At 44.5% G+C, this 7,618-nt stretch overlaps 1 pseudogene; it reads right to left on the reverse strand.

The window, feature by feature from the left end:
* Window positions 1-6,608: 6,608 nt before the first annotated feature.
* Window positions 6,609-7,101, reverse strand: LOC117720142 (large ribosomal subunit protein uL23 pseudogene; annotated as a pseudogene).
* Between the last annotated feature and the right edge of the window lie 517 nt (window positions 7,102-7,618).

Raw genomic sequence — 7,618 nt, forward strand, 5'->3', positions numbered from 1 at the left:
GCCCTACATAATGACCTCCAGGCCATCCATGACCCTATCTCAAAAAACAAACAAACAAACAAACAAAAACAAAAAAAAAATAGATGCTGTCAGGGCTCGTGGTTAGCTCATTTGGCAGAGTGCCAAGCATGCACAGAAACCCTGAGTTTAATCTCCAATATTATCCAATAGCACATGGAGTGACCCACACCTATAATCCCAGTATTGAGGTGTAGATAGTGTTGGATCCGAAGGAAATGCCAAAGGACAGTCCAAATCTCCAGAAACAAGCTCAGACTGGACTATAAGACGATTTCTGGCAGTTAGATAAAAGCCAGCATTCTCCAGGAACTTGTGAAGCCCGTTCTGACTACCAAAAGGATTTGTTTCCCTTACTTCCTGCAAAAGGGACAAATGGCTGTCCAATTAACATATACCCGTGACTCTGATCGGCATATGAGAGTATTCAGGCTCCCTCAGCCCCTACCCACAATTTCAGAGCCCCAACACCAGTCTCCTGGCCCTTCCCTTCCCACAGCTATTCACTCTTCTCTTTTGTTGTTGTTTTGTTTTTATTTGTTTGTTACTTATTTACTTGTTTATTTATTTTACTTATTCAATCACATCCCTCTCACTGCCCCTCTCTCGGTCACCCCCTCCCATAATTCTTCCCCTATTTCCCTTCCCCTTCTCCTCTGAGCAGATGGCCCTCCCCGCTTCCACCCTGGCACTTCAAGTCTCTGCAAGGCTAAGTGCGTCCTCTCCCACTGAGGGCAGACAAGGCAGCCCAGCTAGAAGAACATATCTTCCTTTAACCCACTCTTACCGGGCTCCTGCTCCCACCATTCCCACTATGCCCTCCCTGTTCTCTCTCCCCTGCTATTCTCTCGCCTCTCTTGCAGATGGGCCTGGCCGCGTCTAGTCTGCTAGCCGTGTTCAGGGTACTTTGTCTCTCTGCCCTGGACAATTCCAGATGCCTCTGGCTGTTCTCCATCTCCTATCTACAATAAAACCTTCCCATACGGTGGAGCGGTCGCATCGTGAGTTTACACAGACAGGAGGAGCAGAAGGTCACATGGTTTTTCAGCTGTTTTCATCTTTCCCTTTCCTTCTCTCGGCTCCTACATCATGAAGAGGCAAATAGCGGGCTACGAGCTGTCCCTTAGAGGAAAAAGAGCTGTCTGCAGATGATTGTAGAGCCTTGCTCCAAAATTCCAAAGGTTTCCTCTGTGACTTATCTATAGGGGCCTGTCAAAGGCTCCAAACAGCATCCCTATTTGCCACTCGGGTCTGTTGGATCATCATGTGGAAGAGCAGCCTGGACCTGTTGAAGAACCTACTCCTGAACCAGGCCCCACTCAAAGCTAGAAGCTTTCCGAGTCACTTGTTCTATGGATCTGAATAACACACACAAATGAGGGATGTGCCGTCTCCAGAATCCAAATAGACCCACTAAACATTGTGCTTCTGTCTTGGTGGTGGAAGGGGCCAGATGCAGTAACTTGTCCCTCACCTTAGAAGGAATATCTCTGCATGCCCCATACCATTGGACTCCTAAGAATTTCACTGAAATAGGTCCTTGAATTTTGGTTGGATTTATTTCCCATCCTCTGATGTGCAAATATATTACCAACAAGTTCAAAGTGTTCGTTCCTTCTTGCTCACTTGGTCCAATCAGCATCTTGTCATCAATATAGTGAGCCAATATGGTGTTTTGTGAAAGAGACAGATGTGTAAGACTCCTTCAAACAAAGTTCTGACACAGGCCTGGAGAGTTAATATATACTTGGGGCAAAACTGAAAAACTGAAAAGCAAATTGTTTCTGGTGGTCCAAGAGATGGGTAAATCTGCTCAAGTAAGGACACCACATCTGGTACAGCAGCTGTAATCGGAGTCACTATCTGACTGAGTTTTCAATAGTCAACTGCCATTTTCTATGAGCCATCTGTCTTCTGCGATGGCCTCCCAGGAGAGTTAAAGGGAGATGTGCTGGGAACCACCACCCCTGCATCTTTCAAGTCCTCAGTGGTGGCAGTTCCTGCCGTTCCTTCAGGGGTGTAATACTGCTTTTGATTCGATAGTTTCCTTGGCAGAGGCAACTCTAAAACTTCCATTTAGCCTCTCCAACCATCATCTTCCTCACTTCACAGATTAGAGAACCAATGTGAGAATTCTGCCAACTTCTAAGTCTATCTTCCCCAATTATAGATCCCTAGTCCCCGCCTTTCTCAGTTAGGGTTACTATTGCTGTGATGCAAAACTGTGATGGGAAGCAACTTGAGAAAGAAACTGTTTATTTGGCTTTCACATACACATCACTGTTCATCATTAAAGGAAGTCAGGACAGGAACTCAAGCAGGGCAGAGAATTCCTGCATGCTGGCTTGCTCCCAAAGAGAAGCTCACCAAACACACACACACACACACACACACACACACACACACACACACACACACACCATATAAATAAATAATACAATTTTTTGTAGCAGCTCAAAGGCTATGTTCCAGCTAGTCCAATAATGGATGCCTACTAACAGAAGGTCCAATAATCCAGAAGTTGTTCAGTCCACAAGACCAGACGTCTCAGCTGGCCATTAGTATATGCCAGAATCCTAAAGAATTAGGTCCTAATGTCAGTAAAGGAATGGATTTGCCAGAAAGCAAGCCAGCAAAGGAAGAGACAGCTTCCTTCTTCAGTGGCCTTCATCTACGCTGCCAGAAGAAGATGTGACCCAGATTAAAAGGTGAATCTTCCCATCTCAAAAGATCTGGATGAAAGGTGTATTTTCCCACCCCAGAAGATCCAGATTGAAAGTGGCTTTTCCCACTTCAAATGATTTAATTAGGGGGGAAAAATCCCTCAAAGGTGCCCAGCCATTGGATATGGTCAAGTTGACAGTCAAGAAGAGCAGTCACACCCTACTAAAAGAGCGGTCCTGTGGCAGTGTCTTCACTGCTCTTCCTCACAGACACAAAGGAAATCTTCCAAACCCAACCTCAAATGGTTTCTCACACAGCGTATTCCACGAGACTGAGGAGCGTGCTACCCTTGATGCGTTTTATGGAAGCTGTGTCATAGAATTTTAATTTAAAAGAGTTTGACATTTTTTCTTGACAAGAATATAATCATTTCCATCCTCTTACAGGTTAATAACTATTTTTATTTGCTTTCTTCTATTTTTCTCCTTGGGACCTGCTGCCTTGGCCTCTCAAGTGTCAGAATTACAGATGTGAGAATTACAAATAGCTGCTGTGCACTGCTGTCAGCTTCTTGACTCCTGTGTCTTTGCAGAAATAGGTCCAGCTTTCTTACCAAATTCACACATCTGGAAGCCTTCTTGCTACTTGTTCAATGTGAACAAATTGCTTCACTTCTGGTGCCCAGCAATAGCCTGAAGCTATTCTCCTTGCTGCAGTTCTGAGAAACAATTCTTTCTTAGATTCTGTCTTCACCTGTTTAAATTTTCATTTTCCTGGAGCATGTGCTCACGTGGTTTTTAATCAAATCTTGAGCCCATTCTCTCTGATTTGCAGACTGATAACTTGGCCGGACTTGGAACTCTATGCCCCAAGCCAGTTTGCATTAGCCCTTTCAAGTCCACTGTATTTCTACATAAAGCTGGAAAATCCAAAGGTCAGTGTGATTCTCATCCCTTTGCAAATGAGATATTTCTGTTTCCAGAAAGCTCTTTGATGGCTTCCCTTTAAGACAGAAGGAGGAGATTTTATAACAATGTGTGAGTGCACCACTCTTCCTTTTAAAGTAGTTACATAAAAAGCAGATATTCTTACGTTCTAGTGCATGGTGCATAGTGTTTAAGACGTAAGGAGCATACAGAAGGAGCACAATTGTTTCTCAAAGTTCCAGTCTCTAAGGATGCAATAATAGCCTACCAAAGGAATGGATGAGTAAGTCTTTCTTATATAATAAATTCTTAATAAGTCTGATCCAATTTGGTTGTTTATTTTGAGCCTGGTAAGATTATGTGTTTATGAGATTATGGGGAGATATATTTTCATCTTTTAGTAACAATATTTCACAACTTTGTGAAAATGTAGACAGCCATATTTTGTCTCTTTTGTGTATTTAAAAATAATTTATTTACTTTTATTTCATGTGCAGTGGTGTTGTGCCTGTGTGTATGCTTGTGTGAAGGTGTCAGATCCTCTGAAACTCGAGTTACAGGCAGTTATGAGCTGCCATGTGAGTGCTGGGAATTGAACCCTGGTCCTCTGGAAGAGCTGCCAGTGTCCTTGAGAACTGAGCCATTTCTCCAGTCTCCTCGCCCCCTTTCTTCTTTTTCTCTTTCTTTCTTTTGTAATTTTAAAGTTACTTTTCCTAACTCTTCATTACTCTCGTTTTAAAATAATTTAATAAAATATTTCAAAGTGCATCCCAGCAGGTCATTTACTTAGTGAACGATTGCAGAAGTTGAAATTGGAAATTTTCCCTTCCTGCTTTTCATCTGCAGGAAGCTTATTGCTGGTTTGGCTTCATGAGCCTGGTCCTCCATTCTGCCTTCGAATCATAACATGTGTGGGCAGTTTTGCTTTTTCCTTCTGACTATCTTCTGTGTGGCCTCAGACTAGATTCCTGCCTTCACAGTAAATAAGAACACACAACAGAATCTTTTCAAGCAAGCGAGAATAAAAGCTTTTTTGCGATGGAAACTCTGCATCCCAGAGGGTTTCGAACTAAACAAGTCAAGTGTGAGCAGTGCTTCCAAATGCCATGCCCATCACCCCTCATGCCCCCACTTCTGTCTCCAACAAAAGAAAACAACCCACTAAGGAATAGTCTACAGACATTGGTGCATTGATTTTTGTTTTGACATTTTCATACATGCAGATAATGTATGCTGGTCACATTCACCCCATTACTCTCTCTTGTCTCCCGCTGGTTGATCCTCTTCCTCTTCTTAACTTGTCCCCCACCCCACCCCCACCCCCGCATGCCTATGTTTTGTTTTCTTTTGTTTTGTTTGTTATGACCCAGTGGGTTTCACTGGGAATGCTCACAGTAGTGTGGGTGAAGGTTTGTCTATAGGACCATGCACACCTCACCAGTGACTACACCACTGAAAAAACATCTTCCCTCTCCCATCAACTGCATATAATGTATATAAACCTCAGGGAGACAACCACTAACTGGATATATAAACCTCAGGGAGAGCTGTAGCCTCATGAGGCCCTTCCCCTTCCTCAAGGAAGGCTGACAAGCTAGATCTTGTACAGGAGAAATTACTTTTATTTTTAAGTATGGAAAAAGAACATACTTAAAAAAAAAACTTTTTATTGATTCTTTGTGAATTTCACACCATGCACACCCATCTCCCTGTCCCTGCATACCTGCCCTCTGCCTTTGCAACCTCTCCCACACAAAAAAATGAGCAAGCAAGCAAACAAACAAACAAAAATTTCACCTTGGAAGCTACAGTGTGTCTCAGCGTGTCATACAGTACACTCTTCTGCCCAAACAGCTTTTCTTGAAACTGTTTATTGGTCTGGTTCTAGGCCTCTGGTTTCTGCTATACTATCCATACTGGATCCTTCCTAGGACTCCTCTTGCACATCCTGTTGTAGAGATCTTGAAGCTTTGGTTCTGGAGGACCAGCCCTTGTAGTTCACAGATGGGGTGGATGGTGGAGTGGGCAAATTCAAAGCCCTGAATCTGGACCCATGTGGTAGCTGAGTTAGTCAGCCTGACAGCTCTCTGGTGCTCATACCACCAGGGCCAACTCTCCAGGACTGCCCAGATGAGGAGCAGGGCAGCTCTCCCACTCTCATGCCCTTGGGCAGAACTCTCCTAGGCCCACACCACCAAAGCCAGCTCTACTATGCTGCCCAGGAGAGGTGCAGGGCCTGCTCTCCCTAGTGCTGCAGATGACCAGGAACCAGACCAGCTCACCTGCTCTTATGCCCTTGGGGCCAGCTCTCCCATGCTGCACAGGTGAGGGGCAGGACCAGGTCTCCTGACCTCACACTCTTGGGGCTACCAAGGCCAGCTCTCCTGTGCTGCCCAGATGAGATTCCGGCTGCTCTCACCTGCTGCAGCCAGTTTCAGGTGGGCCCAGCCTTCCTGCTCTCACACCCTAAGAGCATACTTCTTCTGAGCTGTGAGTTCTGTTAACACTGTCTTCCTCAGTCTGTAGCATGATTTATAAGCGTTGGCAGTGTGTGTTTGATATTGATACACAGCTCTCCTGTTCTTGCTCTTCTGACAGGTAGAACTGCTCTGTCTCCACCCAGTTCCAGAAAAGTCTTTTGAGAATTTCTAAAATTAGATTGTGATTTCATAGTTATGAAGCTAAGGCTTCACCTTGCAAAAGAAAGCTGCAATAGTCGAACAGTTGCTTCCTTCTCCACCCTCAGAAGGCTCTACCAGTGCCAGAAGGCCTTACAGTATTTGTGTTTCTTTGAATATATGTTAGTAACTTGGTCAGCTAACTATTGCTGACTTGGTTAGATAAAGCAGAATACTGAATTTTTCTCTTAGGGAAAATTTTCAATATATTTTCTCAGATAAAGGATCGCAAACAAATCTTTAAGTAGAGAAGTTGAATTCTTTTTTTTTTTAATGGTGAAAAAACGTGTATATTTAGAATATACACATATCTGGACTCAGTTTAGAGGATCCCAATCTTGCTGACAACACCTAGAGCATAATCAGGAGCCAAGCGAACATACGCTTTCTTCTCTCCATCAGGCCTTAGCTTCTCTCCATCAGGCCCTAGCAGGATATTGACTTTGGCCACATCAATGTCATAGAGTTTCTTCATAGCCTGTTTGATCTGGTGCTTGTTGGCCTTGACATCCACAATGAACACAAGCGTGTTGTTGTCCTCTATTTTCTTCATGGCTGACCCAGTGGTCAGTGGGAATTTGATGATAGCAGAGTGGTCAAGCTTGTTTCTCCTGGGTGCATTCTTTTCTGGGAGGATATTTTGGCTGCCTCCGGAGCCGCAGTGTCTAGGACCGCTGGAGGGTGGGTGACGTTCGGATCTTCTCCTTTCTGTGGCTGTGGACCCCTTTCAGGGCTGCCTTCTTAGCTTTCAAGGCCTTCGCTTTGGCTTCGGCTTTGGGAGGGGCAGGAGCTTCCTTCTCCACTTTCGGCGCCATCTTGGCGAAAAGAGAAGTTGAATTCTTAACAGTAGATGTTTGTGAGTATATGCTGTACCACATGTGGTGGTTTGTACACGCTTGGTCCAGGGAGTGGCGCTATTAGGAGGCATAGTTATGTTGGAATAGATGTGGCCTTGTTAAATTAGGTGTGTCACTGTGGGTGTGAGCTTTAGAACCCTCCTCCTAACTGTTTGGAAGCCAGTCTTCTCCTTCTAGTCGTCAGATGAAGAGATAGAACTCTCAGCTCCTCTTGCACCATGCCTGCCTCAGTGCTGCTGCCTTGCTGACTGAACCTCTGAACCTGAAAGCCAGCCCCAATTAAATGTTGTCCTTATAATAGTTACCTTGGTCATGGTGTCTGTTCCCAGCAGTAAAACCCTAACTAAGACACCACACTCTGGCACATATAGTCACACTCTTAAGTATGCATACACACACACTAAATTTCTCACCATAGAGAGGAGAGTTCACAACCAGAAGGCAATGCTGGAGTGTTGCTTCTGATGCCTGATTG

The sequence above is a fragment of the Arvicanthis niloticus genome, chromosome 14 (assembly GCF_011762505.2).
Source record: "Arvicanthis niloticus isolate mArvNil1 chromosome 14, mArvNil1.pat.X, whole genome shotgun sequence".
NCBI classification, from domain to species: Eukaryota; Metazoa; Chordata; class Mammalia; order Rodentia; family Muridae; genus Arvicanthis; species Arvicanthis niloticus.